Below are 20,215 nucleotides of genomic sequence, written 5' to 3'. Positions count from 1 at the left end.
TGAAGTGTTTATACGCTGCAGCTTGTCAGCCTCCTGAGTGTCAATCGCGAAACCGGCGAATCCCGCACCATTTTTTAATAGAATCGATTGTGTTCCATGTGGTGCTGGTACTAACCCCTTAACAGTAACAGAATCGGTCCAGGGGCGGCATCGGTTTTGCTGTTGTGAAAGTCCACGAATTCTGCTTCCTCTGATCGTGAAACTAGTAATGATTCTGATGTCAGTGCAACCCAAAAAGTTTGAAGTTAATTACACTTAAAAGTTAATCTATGTTTATCTTACAAAGCCACAGGGAGAGGCATAAACATTTGAATATGGATTATCTACCACTTGACCCATGATAGAGTCACAGGGTCTCAATTTCCTTCAACAAAATATTGAATTTATGTATATAAATTCCAGATGAAAACAAGTTGAAGCAGCTTTGTAAACATGGGGGCTTTCTCCGTGGACCCAGGGAGTGTGGACAGAGGACAGTTACACCCATTAGTAATATGAATTATTTATATGGGTTACAGAATCATAGAGTTGCATTGAAGGTAAAATAGCTAATTATTTTGCATTTCAGCTTGAGGACATTCCAAAGCATGCCACATTGTCATGGAGATTGCCTGTGGGGTAGAAGGTTCTTTTGTTCAATTCAGTTGGATTTTATTCACTGAAGACAAATGCAGTTTTGGTTTGGTGCAGACAGCATCTCATTGGATTGAGAGTCAACAGAAAATGATTGGTAATCAGGCCTGCAATTTAAGCATAGAAAATAGTGGGCAGGATTCTATGTCCCGCCAGCCCCGTTTTCCGGCACGGTGTACCCCCACTGACAGCGGGATTCTCTGTTCCCACAGCCGGCCAATGGGGTTTCCCATTGTGGGTCAGCCCACGCCGTCGGGAAACACGCTAGTGTGGGTGCGCTGCCAGGGGGCGGAGGATCTTGCCGACGGAGAATCCTGTTGGTTAACTTTATTGTTTAATATGAGGAATGTGGTTGCGGCTTAAGCTCAGTTTGGATTTTGTGAGGGGGGAAAAGAAGCTGGAAGATTTTCCTAGTTTGAAACTAGAGGATGTATGCAGTGGCCCTCAGAGAGTCTTGTGGTAGAAAGCAGTTAGCAGAGTTAGTTTGGAAGTTGCGAGGAGGCAGTTGGGTATTTGCTGGCAACCAGAGAACGGGTTGGAGGCATGCACACTCATGAGATCTTTTTTTCTTCAATTCCAAATAAGGGGCAATTTAGTGTGGCCAATCCACATACCCTGCACATCTTTAGATTGTGGGAGTGAGACCCATGCAGACATGGGGGAATGTGCAAACTCTACACGGACAATGACCCAAGGCTGAAATTGAGCCCGGGTCCTCGGCGCCATGAGGCAGCAGTGCTAACCACTGCGCCACCGTGCCGTCCTCACTCATGAGATCTTCATGAAAAATTCCAGGATTGCTTACCCCAAAAAACTGAAGAAAGGGGGTGGGATTCTCTCACCCCGGGGCCGGCGCCATTCACACCTGCTCTTACCCAGCAGGACCTCGGCGTGGAAGAATCTGGGAGCGGCCTGGTGGGGATTAGGGAGGTCCGACCACAGCGGGGGCCTCTGCTATGGCCTGGCCCGCGATCGGGGCCTACCGATCAGCGGGCTGGCCTCTTGGGCTGGGTGCCTCTTTTTCTCCGGCACAGAGAAGTGAGCCACTGTGCATGCGTACATTGGCGCCAGCGCAGACCATCTGACGACAGGGATTAGCAGCTGGAGTGGCATGGGTCACTCCAGTACTGTGCTGGCCCCCTGTAGGGGTCAGAATTGCTGCTCCTGAGGCCATGTTGACACCATCGAGGAACGCGACGGCGTTTACGACGACGTCAACACTTAGCTTCAGGATCAGAGAACCCGCCCAGAATTTCCATGGAAGTCTTACCTCAGGGAATAGCTGGGGCACGGGAGAATTAAGGGGGGGGGGAGGCGGAGAGCAATAAGTAGTTTCTCTGATTCATAGCATAACTAGTTGTAAACTATGATGTTAAGTTAAGAGTGCTTGCTGTGCAAAATTCTTCTTCTATAGAATAAAGTTTGTTTTTTTGTTTAGAAACATGAAATCTTGTGGTGTAGTTCTGCCGGTTATTGGGTGTTCGCTTTTCTCTTTAAATGTTAATTGTAGCTCCCAGGATCATAACAATACGATAGTCATTTTATCTAGGAGTACTAAGTCATGGGAATTTCCAGCCATAGTTTCCATCCCATAACAGTTACCAGAACAATCACTTAAAAGAAATTCAGATTGCAATGCACACATAGATTCACTATGATTCATATCAGATGTTTGGAGCCGTACTTGAAAAGGAACAATTGACAAATAGAAAATGTTGTATGTCTTCATTTGATGCTGTTTGTGATAGAATCACTTATTTACTAGATTGGTGCCAGGGTTGGGTGATTTCAGTGATGTGGAGAGACTACAGAATCTTGGGTTGTTCTTCAGGCAGAGAAGGAGAGAAGAGGATATTTGATAGGATTGTTCAAAATTATGAACACTTTTAAACAGAGTGAATAAAGAGAAAGTATTCCAGGTGTAGAAAGGTGACTGGTAAATGAGTCAGAAGTGACAGGAGGAATTGGCTTCTTTTTAAACACAAGAGATCTGTTGTGATCTGAAATGTACTGCTTTGAAAGGGTGATGGATTAGGAAGCTCAATCGTGATATTCAAAAGAGAACTGGAAAAATACTTAGAGAACAAGAAAAAAAAAGACGGCCACCAGGTAAGAGCTGAGGAGTGGGACTAATTGAATAGCTCTACCAAAGACACAGCATTATCTCGATGGGCCAAATATTCTCCTTCTGTGCTGTCTCAAACTATGGTTAGGGTTTTAGTGTCAATCCGTCAAAAATATTTATGTTTCCTCATATCTCCCAGGCACAAATTTTTATTAGGGAGCAGTTCCACTGTCACCGGGCGTCCTCTAGTTCATCCACGTGTAAGGCTAGACAAGGAGTGTCAGTGAGGTTCGCTAATGTGATGGACATGACAGTCGAGCTTAATCCCACCGCCCAATGCCTACATGTGCATTTTTCCAGCAAAGGTCATTGGCTACTGATTAGAGTCTGGTCTGGACTGGGTTTTTTTTCCGACTCCCGGAAATGAACCAATTCTCGTGCCTCCTTGATTGAGACCGGGAAAGTTTGTAGAAACTGAGAATCGATCTTCAGACCTTCTAGTCCATTGTGACTTAGCCTCACCATTACAACTCCTGAGCTAATTCTAACAGCATGCCCTGCTGACCGGTTCTGAGAGTCTTTCAGTTATCAGCTGGTAAACATTTCTTCATAAAAATTGGCTGTAATTATGTCAGTAGATTAATCATACTCGGGAAAATCAGACCACATCACTCACAGTCCGCATCATTTATATTATGAAGAAATTACCCAAGTGACAACAAGGCAGTTACTTAATCTCAGGGATGAGATAATGGTTATGAAGTTAGCTTTTGTTTTTACAATTTAACCACTGGACTGGATCACAACAGGTCATTATCCTAGCTGCTCATTATACTCTTATGTAGTGAACAAATTATTATAATTCCTAAAATCGTCAAGTTTCTTGCACCCAGGCGAGCACAATGGCCTGCAGCAATCCTTTTCCTTTCATGACATAGCTAGACTAATTTCTCAGACAGTGTGGGGCACATTGCCAGGTGTGACAGGTCATGGCATAGCCCATCACTTTAGCTGACTGGACCACAGTGTGGAACGAGGGAGAGAGGTGGAACAGCTCGGAACAGGGATACCACTTAAAGGTAACATGACATTTTTAAAAGACAAGTAATTTGAAGAAAGCAAGAATCCATACATCACCCTTGACAAGATTGCAACTCTGGATACATTAAAGCATTATCTGGCCAAGAGAACGCTGGAGTGTACATTTGTTTTTGTCAGGCATTCCAAATGTCTCCTTCCTACGTCAGCCATGTTGAACCTGATGCAGAGCCTGACAGTGTAATCAAGTTGGAATAAGTTCAAAAAGAACAAAGAGGCAATTTCCTGCAATTGGGAGAGGATCCAATGGATATAAAACTGCACAGTTAACTGCTAGAACTGTCTCACCATAATAATGTCATTGTGCCAAATTATTTCTCAATATGATTCCTCACCTAAAATCTTAGATCTCAAAATGCATTCTAATCTTTGTTAGCTCTTGATTACAAAAAGAACCACTTAAGGGGGGTAGTGGCATAGTGGTATTTGTAATGATATAGTGGTATATAGTCAGGATAGTGAAGGGTTAATAATTAAATTTATGGGTAAATCAAACACTAGAGGGTGTTACTAATTCACTGTATTTAAGACAGCCTCTCTAGGAATTCTGGGAGAAGCTGAAGAGAACAGAGTGAAAGTTGATTAGAGATATATAGCACAAGGTCAAGTCATAGTGTAGTTAGTAGTTAGACAGAATATTGAATACTGTAGTACAGATTCAATATCATTCGTTTATCATCTATAACTCAGTAGTTTGTGCAAACTCCATTTAATTAGTAGTGTAATAATTTTAAAAATAAATTTAGAGTACCCAATTCATTTTTTCCAATTAAGGGGCAATTTAGCATGGCCAATCCACCTAGCCTGCACATCTTTGTATTGTGGGGGTGAAACCCACGCAAACACGGGGAGAATGTGCAAACTCCACATGGACAGTGACCCAGAGCACAGTGATCAAACCTGGGACCTTGGCGCCGTGAGGCAGCAGGGCTAACCCACTGTGCCACCGTGCTGCCCCTAGTGTAATAATAAATTAGTTTTGTTTCAATCTTTTGATTGGTACATTATTTGTCAACACTACATCGAGTCATTCTGGAAAAGACAAAGAATACAACATATTACCAGTCATGGTAATATAACATGGTACCAGGTTACTGCTGAAGTTATTTAAATAGATTAGATAGATTGGCTAACAGAAATAAACTAGCAAGCGACTCAGACTTTGAAGAACAGACTTCTTACAGACCTGTTACTGCAAAACACCGAAGAATCCCAGAATCATGGAGAAAGTTCAATCTCTACGACAGCTCAGGATATCTGGTAAACTGGATGTTAACCGGCGAGTGTTCAAACAATGGTATCAGCTATATCTGTGGGCATCTGATTTAAATAATGCAAGTGATCATCTGAAACTAGCATTATTCTTAACGGTGGCTGGTTCACAAGCCATAGAACTACATAACTCATTTCAATTTGCAACAGGCATAGATACTAAATATGATGTTGTCATAGAAAAATTTGATCTGCACTGCAAGATACAAATTAATGAAACATATGAGAGATTTATGTTTAAGAAAAGGATGCAAAAAAATGGGAATTGATTGATTGCTTCGTGACTGATTTAAAACTCAAAGCTCAAACATGTAATTTCTCCATTTTATCTGATTCTATGATCAGAGACCAGATTGTCTTTGGAATTGTAGATGAAAAGCTCAGGAATGTTTGCTGAGACAGAAAGATCTCAAGCTTGAAAATGCTATCGAACTGTGTTGAATGCATGAACTGTCTAAGAATCAGTATTCTGAGATTCTGCAAAAAGAAAGGGGCGCAAAAATGAGCCTCGAGAACGAAAGCGTTGGAGCTGCGGCACAGTTCAGAAAAATGCGCGTTTCGGACGGCAGCCGTGTTGTGCACACACATTCCCGGCCTACACATGCGCACTTCGCAAAAAGATGCGAGACGGAAGAAGACCGATCTGTGCATGCACGAAGGCACTGTACGCGTGACGACATGAAAGTCATGACGTTTGGACGCTGTGGACACACCCACCCACACAAAATGTCCTGCACAGGGAAAGATTTGCTCACAACGTGGCAAACTGAACCACTTTGCTGTGCATTGCAGAACTTCACTTAAAGTATTGTGACTGGACTAGTAATCTAAAAACCCATGGTCATATTCTGGAGATAGTGTGGGAAGATGCAGCTGAGGTAAATGATCAGGCATGATATCACTGAAAAGCAGGACAGCCTCGAGGGGCCAAATGGCGTATTCCTGGTTCTATATTTTAACATTGTATATTGAGATACTTCTGATGCTAATTCCTACGACAGCATCTTATAAACCTGCGACCACTACCATCTAGAAGGACAATGACAGCAGACATCTGGGTACACCATCATCTGCAGATTCCTCTCCAAGTCACACACCATCCTGACTTGGAAATATGTCGCCGTTTCTTCACTGTCACTGGGTCAAAATCCTGGAACTCCCTCCCTGACAGCAGAGGTGGTGTACCTACACCAGATGGACTGCAATGGTTCAAGAAGACAGCTCATCATCGTCTTCTGAAGGGCAATTAAGGATGGGCAATAAATGCTGGCCTAGCCAGTAACACCAACATCCTGTGAAAAAGTAAATTTTAAAAATTGCAATTGCAAAATACCTATCAGATACTGGACAGTGGGACACTAACCTGTGAAAGAGCTGCTCCCATTTCAAGATGGAGGCTCCCACACCATTTCTACCCAGACAATATTACTTGAGTAAACCCTGGTTGTTTGGGTTTTGTTCTGTTAACACCTGCAGCTAAGAAATTGGATTTCCTTTAACTATTCAAGCCTCACATTCACATTTTTGGGGAGGTCCATGTGCTTTAAATTGGTTAGGATGCTGAAGTAAATACAGAAAGGAACAAAAAGAAAACTTGAAAATTACATCAGTACGTTTGACAGATGAAATCGGATGATCTCCACCCTATTCGGAAGGTGTGGTGCCACTGGTGATATTTGGCATATTTTGCACATTCATCCTGATGTATGGGCACTGTGACCGTCTCGGTGAACATAGAACATTACAGCGCAGTACAGGCCCTTCGGCCCTCGATGTTGCGCCGACCAGTGAAACCGCTCTAAAGCCCATCTACACTATTCCCTTATCGTCCATATGTCTATCCAATGACCATTTGAATGTCCTTAATGTTGGTGAGTCCACTACTGTTGCAGGCAGGGCATTCCACGCCCCTACCACTCTGAGTAAAGAACCTACCTCTGACATCTGTCTTATATCTATCTCCCCTCAATTTAAAGCTATGTCCCCTCGTGCTAGACATCACCATCCGAGGAAAAAGGCTCTCACTGTCCACCCTATCCAATCCTCTGATCATCTTGTGTGCCTCAATTAAGTCACCTCTTAACCTTCTACTCTCTAACGAAAACAGCCTCAAGTCCCTCAGCCTTTCCTCATAAGATCTTCCCTCCATACCAGGCAAAATTCTGGTAAATCTCCTCTGCACCCTTTCCAATGCTTCCACATCCTTCCTATAATGCAACGACCAGAATTGCACGCAATACTCTAAATGCGACCGCACCAGAGTGTTGTATAGCTGCAACATGACCTCATGGCTCCGAAACTCAATCCCTCTACCAATAAAAGCTAACACACCGTACGCCTTCTTAACAACCCTATCAACCTGGGTGGCAACTTTCAGGGATCTATGTACATGGACACCGAGATCTCTCTGCTCATCCACACTGCCAAGAATCTTACCATTAGCCCAGTACTCTGTCTTCCTGTTATTCCTTCCAAAATGAATCACCTCACACTTTTCTGCATTAAACTCCATTTGCCACCTCTCAGCCCAGCGCTGCAGCTTATCTATGTCCCTCTGTAACTTGTAACATCCTTCCGCACTGTCCACAACTCCACCGACTTTAGTGTCAACTGCAAATTTACTCACCCATCCTTCTATGCCCTCCTCCAGGTCATTTATAAAAATGACAAATAGCAGTGGCCCCAAAACAGATCCTTGTCACCTTGATCCAGTCTGAACATTTCCCATCAACCACCACCCTTTGTCTTCTTCCAGCTAGCCAATTTCTGATCCAAACTGCTAAATCACCCTGAATCCCATGCCTCCGTATTTTCTGCAGTAGCCTACCATGGGGAACCTTATCAAATGCTTTACTGAAATCCATATACACCACATTAACTGCTTTACCCTCATCCATCTGTTTGGTCACCTTCTCAAAGAACTCTATAAGGTTTGTGAGGCACGACCTACCCTTCACAAAACCGTGTTGACTATCTCTAATCAAATTATTCCTTTCCAGATGATTATACATCCTATCTCTTATAAACCTTTCCAAGATTTTGCCCACAACAGAAGTAAGGCTCACTGGTCTATAGTTACCGGGGTTGTCTCTACTCCCCTTCTTGAGCAAGGAGACAACATTTGCTATCCTCCAGTCTTCTGACACTATTCTGTAGACAAAGATGACTTAAAGATCAAGGCCAAAGGCTCAGCAATCTCTTCCCTAGCTTCCCAGAGAATCCTAGGATAAATTCCATCTGGCCCAGGTGACTTATCTATTTTCACACTTTCCAGAATTGCTAACACCTCCTCCTTATGAACCTCAAGCCCTTCTAGTCTAGTAGCCTGAATCTCAGTATTCTCCTCGACAACATTGTCTTTTTCCTGTGTGAATACTGACGAAAAATATTCATTTAGCCCCTCTCCTATCTCCTCGGACTCCAAGCACAATTTCCCACTACTGTCCTTGACTGGCCCTGCTCTTACCCTAGTCATCCTTTTATTCCTGACATATCTATAGAAAGCTTTAGGGTTATCCTTGATCCTCCCTGCCAAAGACTTCTCATGTGCCCTCCTGGCTCTTCTTAGCTCTCTCTTTAGGTCCTTCCTAGCTAACTTGTAACTCTCGAGCGCCCTAGCTGAACCTTCATGTCTCATCTTTACATAAGCCTCCTCCTTCCTCTTGACAAGTGTTTCGACTGCTTTAGTAAACCACGGTTCCCTCACTTGACCACTTCCTCCCTGCCTGACAGGGACATACTCTCAGACACACTCTCAGCTGACGTGGATCCACTGCAGTTTGTGTCAAGTTAACAATTCAATACGGACTGCGGAATGGTTTGCTCCTTCAACTTTAAACGTGGCTCAGCCCTTCGTTCTCTCTGCCATTACCAGCGGGCTTTAGTTAACTCAACAGTTGTGGGAAGTGGCGGAATTAGAGGGAGGGAAAATCATGTTTGCACCTTGCCAATTAAGACATTTTATTTTGCTACATAAGTGCTTTTCCTTCTATCGTTGCACAAGTTGGAGCTAATCAAAGAGAATCAGCATGGATTTATGTAGAGTTTCTGTGGTCCAGGTCTGAATTACCTAGTCGAATTTTATGATAACGCCTCAGGCTTTGTGAACAGGGGATCAATGACTGCTGCTAATATGGATTTTCAGAAGGCAGTCACTGAGGTTAATGCACACAAGAGATTTAGTAAAAATGAAAACGTGTGGAATTGGAGGTACCCTGGGTGGGGGGTCCGGAGAAAGGGAAGATCCTCTGATTTATGGGCTGTGACACATCATGGGCTGGATTCTCTGTTTTTGATACTATGTCCCCACGCCGTCGTACAAACTGTGGCCTTTCAGGCCAGAAAAACTGGCATGAAAGGGTCCCATATTCATTGCCCTGCAGGGGGCTAGCAGGGACCCAGCGTGAAACTAGCAGATTTAGCTGCAGATACGGCCAACGCAGTTCCGGGTAAGAGGCCGCGCATGCGCTCGGCGGCATCCTCCAGCGACCGCGCCATGCTCCATGGCAGACTCAAACTGCGGAGCTGGACCTCCCAAATAGTGCCCCCGAACAGCGGCGCGCTGACCCGAACCGCCCGCCCAACCCGGTCTGCAGCTGCTAGCGAGTATCCCGAACGGCTGGAACCATGTTAGATCCACGCCGTCGGGACTTCGGCCGGTCGGGGGCACAGAATGGTAGGGCGGGCCTCCAGCATTGGCCGCAGGTAGGGGATACGCGGCGCGCTGTACTCTCCGAGTACACCACTTTTCGGAGATCATTTTCGGAAATGATTCTCCGCCTCGGCGCCGGACGCGAGTTCGGCGTGGGGTGTGGAGAATCGAGCCCCATTTCTTCAGAGTATCTTTACCAGAATATCTGTGATTTTATAGAATCCCTACAGTGCAGAAGGAGGCCATTCAGCCCATCAGGTCAACACTGACCTTCCGAAAGTGTACCCTACCTATGCCCAATCTCCTGCCCTATCCCCGTAAACCCACCTAACTTGCACATTGTTGGACACTAAGGGGCAATTTAACATGGACAATCCACCTAACCTGCACATCTTTGGTCTATGGGAGGAAACCGAAGCACCCGGAGGAACCCACGCAGACATGGGGGGGGGGGGGGGTGTACAGACTCCACACAGTCACCCAAGGCCGGAATTGAACCCGGGTCGCTGGTGCTGTGAGGCAGCAGTGATACCCACTGTGCCACTTTTCGCCTACTTTTCATGAATTCGAGAAAGCAAATGAGCCTTGTGTAGCTAAATTTGCAGATAGTACTCAGGATGGATAATATGTTTTCTAGATGGGAGTATGAAGTTAGAAAAGTAACCAGGAGGGCAGCACGATAGCGCAGTGGGTAGCACTGCTGCCTCACGTCGCTGAGGTCCCAGGTTCGATCCTGGCTCTGGGTCACTGTCTGTGTGGAGTTTGCACATTCTCCCCGTGTTTGCGTGGGTTTCACCCCCACAATCCAAAGATGTGCAAGGTAGGTGGATTGGCCACGCTAAATTGCCCCTTAATTAGAAAAATGAATTTGGTACTCTCAATTTTAAAAAAAAGGAAAAGTAAACAGACAGATAAAGGACGGGCTTCTTAGGTCCTTAACACGTGTTTCTTGGCGGCGCGCTGTTCGCTGACGGCGGAAATTGCATCACTTGTCAATGGGATTTTCCATTAAAGTCACCGCACCACCGGGAAACCTGTGGGCGGGGGTGTTGCCAGCAGGAACAGAGAATCCCAACGGCCAAAATATACTCACCAAAGTAAATGGGCAAAATTAAGGCAGGCAGGCTTCAATGTGGGGAGTTGTGAAATTATCTACTTTGGGTCCAAGAAAGACAACTCAAAATACTTTCTTAATGCCAGGAGACTGTGGGAGAGCAAAGGGCTTTAAGGTGCCCGCACACATAAATCATTAAAAGCAAGTTCACATGCAAGCAGCTTTCAGAAAGGTGAATGGAATGTTGGCCTCTTTCTCAAGAAAGTTGGAATACAGCGGGAAAGACATATTGGCTTTGGAAAAGACACAACATTGCTTCACCAGTAAGTTACAAGAGTTTCTTAGACAGGTAAATTATGAATACTGACTGCATAGCTAGTTTGCACTGCCTTGATGTGGAGGTGCCGGCGTTGGACCGGGGTGAGCACAGTACGAAGTCTTACAACACCAGGTTAAAGTCCAACAGGTTTGTTTCGAATCACTAGCTTTTGGAGTCAAAGATGCAATAGGATACTTTGAATGCAAGTCTTTGCAGGTAATTAAGTCTTTACAGATCCAGAGATGGGGTAACCCCAGGTTAAAGAGGTGTGAATTGTCTCAAGCCAGGACAGTTGGTAGGATTTCGCAAGCCCAGGCCAGATAGTGGGGGATGAATGTAATGCGACATGAATCCCAGGTCCCGGTTGAGGCCGCACAACTTGGCTCTAAGTTTCTGCTCAACGATTCTGCGTTATCGCGTGTCCTGAAGGCTGCCTTGGAGAACGCTTACCCGGAGATCAGAGGCTGAATGCCCTTGACTGCTGAAGTGTTCCCCAACTGGAAGGGAACATTCCTGCATGGCGATTGTCGCGCGATGTCTGTTCATCCGTTGTCGCAGCGTCTGCATGGTCTCGCCAATGCACCACGCTTTGGGACATCCTTTCTTGCAACATATGAAGTAGACAACGTTGGCCTAGTGGAACGAGTATGTACCACGTACCTGGTGGGTGGTGTTCTCACGTGTAATAGTGGTATCCATGTCGATGATCTGGCACGTCTTGCAGCGATTGCCGTGGCAGGGTTGTGTGGTGTCGTGGTCACTGTTCTGAAGGCTGGGTAGTTTGCTGCAAACAATGGTTTGTTTGAGGTTGCGTGGTTGTTTGAAACCGCACCGACCTCCTCAGAAGACAATCATGGAACACAACTCTCAGGGTCCCCTTCGTCGTCCAGTACTTCCCTGGAGTGGAGAAACGACGACATCTTCTTCGCAGCCTTCAACACGTCATCGATGAAGACGAACATCTTGCCAAGGTCAGCTCCAGACCCCCACTACTTGCCTTCAAACAACCGTGCAACCTCAAACAAACCATTGTCTGCAGCTTTGAGGGTGGAATGGCCTGCTCCTGTCCCCATGCTCCAGTGAGAGGAACATGTGACTGCCTACCTTCAAAGATCGTGGAGTATTGTCTGAAAAATTAGATCACTTATTTTGCTGCATTTTCTCATTTTTAAGTAATTCTTGGTCTCACTTTCTCTCATTTTCACTTCCAACCAGCATATTCTGTGTCAAAATGCCCCCTGTGGATATCATGCACAAGATTCCCTGACAGTTTGATAACTCTGTCTGGCCTTGCTCTTTCAATCAAGATCACGCTGCCCCATCTTGTGGCCATTCGGAGAGATGCTCACACTTGTCCAGAATTTTGGTGGAATTCTGCAACCCTTCCCGCCGGCGGACTCGACCCCTGCTGTGGGAAGCAGCCGGTAAAAGTGAGCTGCCGGCAGCAGTTGTGCATTTATTGACTGCAGTAAATTTACCTTTCAATTTTAGAATGGTATTAAAAAGTTGCTCAGCCTCACAGTCACTTTAAAGTATCCAAGAATTCCAAGCTGAAAGTATCAACTAATTACAGTAGATTTGTAAACATAAATAGTCCTTCATCTTCTATGTTTCTTCCAAATACAGTGGTGACTTTGGTTTACAGTTGCTCAGGAAGCACCTCGCTTCCACCTGTTCAGGCAAACCTGTTCCTCTCTTTACACAATATCCACGTACCCATTCCAACAGGAATCAGAGATGACCCTGACTGATTCTCTTTTTCTCTCTCTCAACACTAGACCGGGATTAATGAGTGTCATGATATGCACTCATGCACATAATGAGATACAGACAGGCAGTGACAGACACCCAGTACAGCCAATCAACACACAGGACAGAACACAACCAATCACCAGACAGAACACTAGAGGGGGGTTTCCCGCTATAAAACACACGAGGCATCAGCACTCTGCCTCTTTCTACTGGTGACAACTGTAGTGACAGTCAGGGTGTATATATCAGTTAGCACCTTCTACACGTGGCTCAGAGCTAGTCTGGTCTAGTTAGTTATAGTTAGCACTCTTAGAGTAGTAGAGTGTCAACCTACAGCAAGCTCTGTGCACTGTTACAGAAGTTCAATAAATCGTATTGAACCAACGTCTAAGTTTGGTGTCTGCTTTCCAGTACAACTGCATCCAGTTGCAGTCCGTGTCACCCCAGGGTGAATAACACGACATGGTACCTGTAGTCTACTTTATCTAAGTAATTTACCTTGAGTGATTCAGTGACGACCAGCAAGTGCCTTCCAGAGGCATGGAGTAGATCCAGGCCCCTCCACAGCTCCGGATCTCCGGCAATCCCGGCGCCAACTGGCGCGTCGTCAAGCAGAGGTTCAGTCTCTATATTGAGGCCTCGGGCCTCGAAGATGCATCCAATGCCAGAAAAATGGCGCTGATCCTATCGACTGTGGGGAACCAGGCCATCCAAATCTTCAATTCGCTCACTTTTGCCGACGACGAGGACAAGACCAAATTCAAGACCGTTTTAGCCAAATTCGACAGTCACTGTGAAGTCGAAACGAACGAGAGCTTTGAGCGCTATGTCTTCCAGCAACGCCTTCAGGGTAAGGATGAACCTTTCCAATCCTTTATAACTCATCTCTGTATATTAGCACAGTCCTGCAACTATGGTGACACCGCTGATTCCATCATCAGGGAGCAGATCGTGTTTGGGGTCCACTCCCGACTCTTTGCGGGAGCAGCTTCTTAAAATAAAAAACATGACCCTGCCAGTCACAATCGAGACGTGTAAAGTGCATGAACAGGTGAGAAGTCGGTACTCCCGCCTTAAATCGGCAGAACAGGAACAACTTGCCTCCCACGAGGCAGAGAGTGTACAGGCCATCGCCCGGATGTGGCGCCTCAGTATTGATGAAGGCGGCCATTTTGCGCACTTTTCCCAGGGTACCACACATGCGCAACACGAACGGGAGAACGAAGCGGCCGAAGACCAAACTGCGCAGGTGCAAACGTCGGCTGACCGCACTGCGCATGTGTGAAGATGCACGGAGCGTAACAACGTCAACGTCATGACTTGCCCGAACTGCGGTACCGCCCACTTAAAGTGGCAATGCCCTGCAAGAGGCAGGCGATGTTTAAATTGTCGGAAGCCTGGACATTATGCAGCCTTGTGTCGGTCTGTACCACCGGTCATGGGCCAGCGATTCCATTTCCAACGCAATCGCGCTCGATGTGTGCAGCAAGGGCTACTGGATTCTGATCCTGGTAGCACTACGGATCCAGAGGACGACTGCCTGGAGACCCCATATTGTGTGGGCATCATCACTGCATGTGAACATGCCTCCTCAAATTCAGCAAGACGCCTATCTATCCTCAATGTGGATTCCGCAGACGAATGGCGTGCTGTCATACACGTTAACCAATGCAGCATCCAGTTCAAGTTGGACACTGGTGCTTCAGCCAATCTCATCTCTCAAGCAGATTTTGACCACATTAAAAGGCAACACAAATTTCTTCCGCCGGCCTGCCAGCTCCTGGATTATAATGGCAATGCCATAACTGCATTAGGATCTTGTCATCTGCATGTCTCCAACAAGACCATCAGAGCCACATTGCGATTCAAAATTGTCACGCCTGACGAGGCTTCCCTGCTGGGTGCCCATGCATGCAAGCTACCCAATCTTGTGCAGCGAGTCCATGCCATGTCCTCTGCCAATGTGGATCTGCAGGCTGACATTGATGAAATCCTGGCACAATACCCGGATGTGTTTAGTGGGATGGGTACGCTGCCGTACTGCTACAAAATCTTACTCAGGCCTGATGCCACGCCTGTGATCCATGCACCACGCCGGGTGCCGGCTCCTCTGAAGGACCATTTAAAGGTGCAGCTGCAGAAGCTCCAAGACCAGGGTATAATCTCTAAAGTGATGGAACCGACTGACTGGGTCAGCTCGATGGTCTGTGTGAAGAAGCCCTCAGGAGAGTTGCGCATGTGTATAGATTCCAAAGATCTTAACCGGAACATAATGTGGGAACACTACCCGATCCCGAAGCGGGAGGAACTAACCAGTGAGATGGCACACTCCAAATTCTTCACGAAGCTAGATGCATCGCGTGGTTTCTGCCAGATACAACTGGACGAGTCCAGCAGGAAGCTCTGCACGTTTAATACACCTTTCGGAAGGTATTGTTACAACCGCATGCCATTTGGTGTTGTTTCAGCATCTGAAATCTTCCACAGGATCATGGAACAGATGATGGAGGGCATTGAGGGTGTGCATGTCTACGTAGATGATTTAATCATATGGTCCACGACCCCCGAAGAAAACATATCTCGTCTCAAACAAGTCTTTCGACGTATCCATGCAAACTGCCTCAAGTTGAACACGGCCAAGTGCTCCTTTGGCATGTCATCCATCAAATTCTTGGGCGATCAAATATCCCAGCAGGGTGTGTGACCAGATTCTGACAAAGTCAAGGCCATCAACACCATGAAGACCCCGGAAGACAAAAAGGCGGTACTATGCTTCCTCGGTATGGTTAACTTCTTGGGGAAGTTCATTCCCAACCTCGCATCACACACCACAGCTCTCAGGCATCTGGTGAAGAAGTCCACTGCATTCCAGTGGCTACCCACACATCAAACAGAGTGGCTCAAGTTAAAGGCAAAGCTCACCACTGCTCCGGTACTCGCGTTTTTTGCCAGGACGGCATCGGTGCGGTGCTCCTCCAGAAGGATGACTCCTCGTCCTGGGCTCCAGTGGCCTATGCGTCAAGGGCCATGACTCCTACTGAGCAGAGGTATGCTCAGATAGAAAAAGAGTGCCTGGGCCTCCTAACCGGCATTGTAAAGTTCCATGATTACGTCTACGGTCTGCCAACCTTCACAGTAGAGACTGACCACAGACCCGTGGTGTAGCCACGTAAAATGGCTGATTCCCGATTAGAATGGTCAAAACCCCGATTTAAAATGGCGAACAAAGAGGCTGATGGGAAAATCAGCCAACAGGACTCAAACGGACAGCTGCAGGTAAAAAAGTGTATTCGCCTCTGGGGAAGTCAGCCCAGACCGATACCTGCAGCCATCAACATCACAACAACCCAGCCACCTGCATTTTAATCAGCCATCCCCGGGAACAATTGCTACAAATTAGCAACTCAAAGCCGACCCAGACCTTTCGGCGCCAGCAGGGGCTAACACAAAGAAAGGTAAACGACCACCCCCCGATCAAGGAATCGCCCCATTATTGGAGCATATCGAACCAAGTGATTGGGACCAAGTCCAATCACTTGGAACCAGGTACGAGGTCCGCCCCGAGAGGCGGGAAGCCCCTGGGGACTATAAGAATCGGGGCCAAGTTCAACTCGGCCCTTCTTCTCCTGCTCGCAACCTTCGAGACCCTTCGACAAAGAAAACTGTAAGTCTTACTCCAGCGATCGCTACCAGATAGGCGCTCCTGACTATCGACTTGTACCAGCTTCGAATCCCGCAGGCTCAGAACCAATTCGAAAGACCATTCGTTTCCCTGACCTGGTGGGCCATTTCCAAAGTTAAGTATTGGCCTTTAGTGGTAGGTAGTAGTCTAGAAGTAGGATTATTGTATAAGTATTTATTGCTGTATATAATAAATGAGCATTGATTTAACTCTTACTAAGCGGTGTGTTGCATTATTAATCATTACTTGGACTTGAACCACGTGGCGGTATCAGAAAGATGCCTGGCGACTCATGAGCAAAGGTGACAGAATAAGAATAAAGTAAACTAAGGCTAAAACGAGCAACAGTGGTCCATATCATTCATAAAGATTTGAATGACATGACGCCCAGGCTTCAGCGCATTCTCCTTCGACTCCGCAGGTATGATTTTGAATTGGTTTACACACCAGGCAAGGAGCTGATAATTGCGGATGCCCTGTCCCGCTCCATCACCTCGCCCTGTGAACAGGTTGACTTCATCCGCCAAATTGAGGCACAGGTGCAGCTGTGTGCCAGCAACCTCCCGGCCTCAGATGAAAGAGTGGTCAACATTCAAGAAGAGACTGCCAAGGACCCTCTTATGCAGCGGGTAATGCATCACCTTGCAAATGGTTGGCAGAAAGGGCAATGCCCTCAGTTCTTTAATGTCAAGGATGACCTAACAGTGGTCAAGGAGATCCTCCTCAAGCTCAATCGTTATTCCTCGCAGCCTCCAGAGCTTAGTGCTCAAAACAATCCACGAGGGACACCTCGGTGTCGCAAAATGCAGGCGCAGGGCCCGGCAGGTTGTCTATTGGCCTGGAATCAACCAGGACATATCCAACATGGTCCTCAATTGTGTGACCTGCCAGCGTTTCCAGCCTGCTCAGGCCAAAGTAACACTCCAGCAACACGAGATCGTGACCTCTCCGTGGTTTAAGGTGGGAATCGACCTTTTTCACGCCAACGGGCGTGACTATGTGCTCATCATAGATTACTTCTCAAGTTACCCGGAAGTTGTGAAGCTGTCAGACCTCACATCAAGGACAGTCATCAAGGCCTGCAAGGAGACATTTGCCAGGCATGGTATTCCACTCACTGTCATGAGTGACAATGGTCCCTGCTTCCACAGCCAGGAGTGGTCTAATTTCGCCAAGCTGTACCAATTCAAACACATTACCTCAAGCCCACACTACCTGCAATCTAACGGGAAGGTCGAGAAAGGGGTCCATATCGTGAAGCAACTGCTCTGCAAGGCTGCGGACTCGGTGTCTGACTTCAACCTTGCGCTGTTGGCGTACAGGGCAACCCCTCTGTCCACCGGTATGTCTCCGGCACAGTTCCTTATGAATCGGGACCTGCGGACGACTGTTCCGGCCATTCACTTACCAGACCTTGATCACCTCCCAGTGCTGCAAAAGGTGCAGCAACTCAGGAACCGGCAAAAGCTGACGTACGATGCTCATGCTACCAATTTGCCTGTGTGATCTTCGGAAGATGCTGTTCGGATCAAGCTACCTGATGGAGGCTGGTCAGCCCCAGCTGTTGTTGTTTGACAGGCTGCTCCCAGGTCGTTTGTGGTTCGTATAGCTGATGGCTCCATTGTCAGGCGCAACAGAAGGGCAATGCGCAAAATTGCCTGCCCACCACCGAATCTCACCTTTCCAGATGTTGTTATGCCTCCTCCAGACACCTCGCTCCACGAGGCCACCAATCTGGCTGCAATCCCGCCTGTCAAAGCGCCGTCGTCCCCACCTCCACCTTTCAGGCGGTCGACAAGGATCCAACGCCAGCCCCGAAGATTGGACTTATAGACGTTTATCTTGCACATATTGTTCTGTATCTGCACGCTAGACACCTTCCATGTACATATTCATTCACTCACCATTTCCTGTAAATAGTTATATCTGTATATACTGTCGTATATGCTCTAAGCAACCAACAAAAAGGTTTTTTAAAAGGGGGGGATGTCATGATATGCATTCATGCACATAATGAGATACAGACAGGCAGTGACAGACACCCAGTACAGCCAATCAACACACAGGACAGAACACAACCAATCACCAGACAGAACACTAGAGGGGGTTTTCCCACTATAAAACACACGAGGCATCAGCACTCTGCCTCTTTCTACTGGTGACAACTGTAGTGACAGTCAGGGTGTATATATCAGTTAGCACCTTCTACATGTGGCTCAGAGCTAGTCTGGTCTAGTTAGTTATAGTTAGCACACTAAGAGTAGTAGAGTGTCAACCTACAGCAAGCTGTGTGCACTGTTACAGCAGTTCAATAAATCGTATTGAACCAACGTCTAAGTTTGGTGTCTGCTTCCCAGTACAACTGCATCCAGTTGCAGTCCGTGTTACCCCAGGGTGAATAACACGACAATGAGCTCAGTAAAGATGGAGAATGTTCCTGTGAGTGTACCAAATGATCCTCTGGGACGGAAAATTTGACAGACTATTTAAAGGTAGCTGACCTTGAGCGGAAATTTCCGGTCTTGGGGCAGGCGCAACTGGAAAATTCCGCATGTTGGGCGGGATTCTCCGTTTGGCGACGGCAAAATCGTGAAATGCGATTGGGAGGAGAATAGCTTCTGATGCCAAAATCGCAGCAGACGAACGTTTGACGCCACATCGGGTTGCTCCGGCACACCGAAAATGGCGTAAATGCGTCACTCGCTGCGCAGGGTGAAAGTACAGTACACATATCATTCCGGGGCCTCCGCCATTCACCTTCTCCGATGGACCGGTTTCCCAACAGTGTAGTTCACTTGTGGTTATGAAAAACGTGAACCTGGTGTCCTGGCTGCTGAGCGAGAGAGAGGAGGTAGGAAATGGCATGGAGTGACTGCGGGCTACCGGCCTGGACACCGGCCGTGGGGGGTGCTGCCAAGACGGGGGAGGGCAGGGGACATGCTGAGCAGCCGATGTGCCCCCCCCCCCCCACAAGACTGGGACGGTGCCACCCCCCGCCTCAGCCCCTGGTTCTACACAGCGACATCGGCTGTATGGGTGCGCCCACCCCCGCACCCCATCCCCCGCCACATCGCGGGGGTGTGCCCCCTGCCCCCGAACACCCTACCCAGTCGGCAGTCACCCACTGGGGGGCCACACCCATGGCAGCCCCCATTGAGAGCCCTGGCCTCTAACGGTGTCCCTGGCAGCAGGGACGGGCTTCAGGACCAGGGGCACTGACAGGCAGAGGTGCGGGGGTGGGCAGTGGGGGAATGGTTGGTGGGGCCCACAGTGCCAACCGGAGCCACCATGTAGCCCATGGTACCTGGATGGGCACGGGAGTATGCGCCATTCTAACATGTCGGGATGCATGTCGCCCTACGGCCACCTGCGGATAACAGGCTACTCTACACAAACAGTAAGGGCTACCACTCTATGAACATCCAGCTGGTGTGCAACCAACAGATCCGCATTATGCACGTCTGCGCCCAGTACCCGGGCAGCGTGCATGACGCATTCATCCTAACACGCTCAGTGATCCGCGACATGTTCGAGGGGGACCACCCCCGGCCGGCTGTTGGGCGGCAAGCGTTACCCGTTGCAGTCGTGACTGATGACGCCTATCCGGAGGCCAAAGACCGTCGCAGAGACCCACTACAATGATGCCCATCCAGTGAGCGGTGTTTCGGAGTCCTGAAGATGTGCTTCAG

The 20,215-nt window shown here is 47.5% G+C and overlaps 1 protein-coding gene across 1 annotated transcript in view; it reads right to left on the bottom strand.

The window, feature by feature from the left end:
* Window positions 1-20,215, bottom strand: part of rnf19b (ring finger protein 19B) — a 362,883-nt gene that overhangs the window by 214,647 nt on the left and 128,021 nt on the right. The gene's annotated exons all lie outside the window — the stretch shown is intronic.

The sequence above is a fragment of the Scyliorhinus torazame genome, chromosome 1, assembly GCF_047496885.1.
Source record: "Scyliorhinus torazame isolate Kashiwa2021f chromosome 1, sScyTor2.1, whole genome shotgun sequence".
Classification (NCBI taxonomy): Eukaryota; Metazoa; Chordata; class Chondrichthyes; order Carcharhiniformes; family Scyliorhinidae; genus Scyliorhinus; species Scyliorhinus torazame.
This window is presented reverse-complemented; position numbering and strand designations above follow the sequence as displayed.